The sequence below is a fragment of the Myotis davidii genome, unplaced genomic scaffold (assembly GCF_000327345.1).
Source record: "Myotis davidii unplaced genomic scaffold, ASM32734v1 scaffold1915, whole genome shotgun sequence".
Classification (NCBI taxonomy): domain Eukaryota; kingdom Metazoa; phylum Chordata; class Mammalia; order Chiroptera; family Vespertilionidae; genus Myotis; species Myotis davidii.
The window spans coordinates 562722-563001 of record NW_006286237.1 but is presented as its reverse complement, the minus strand read 5'-3'; positions in this window follow the sequence as shown (position 1 = coordinate 563001).

Here is a 280-nt window from a genome sequence, read left to right as displayed (position 1 = left end):
GGTGAGACGCTCCCCAGGGGAGGGGCCTTCCCGGCCCCGAGCCCCCCACTCGGCCCCCTGTCCCCTCCGGTCCCCACTCCAGCCCTGAGAGCTGAGCCCAGAACACAGTCGGGAAAGGAAACCCAATGGCCTCATTTGCATGTCGTTTGCATGTCATGTCTGGGGCACAGTGTTTCATGTCCACCTTGTCTTTGTCCCAGGTTGGGATGCAGGTCCCCAGGGACCCGGTGGGGAGGGGGACGGGTGGGCGGCCAGAGGGAGCAGCTGGGGTCACTCACGG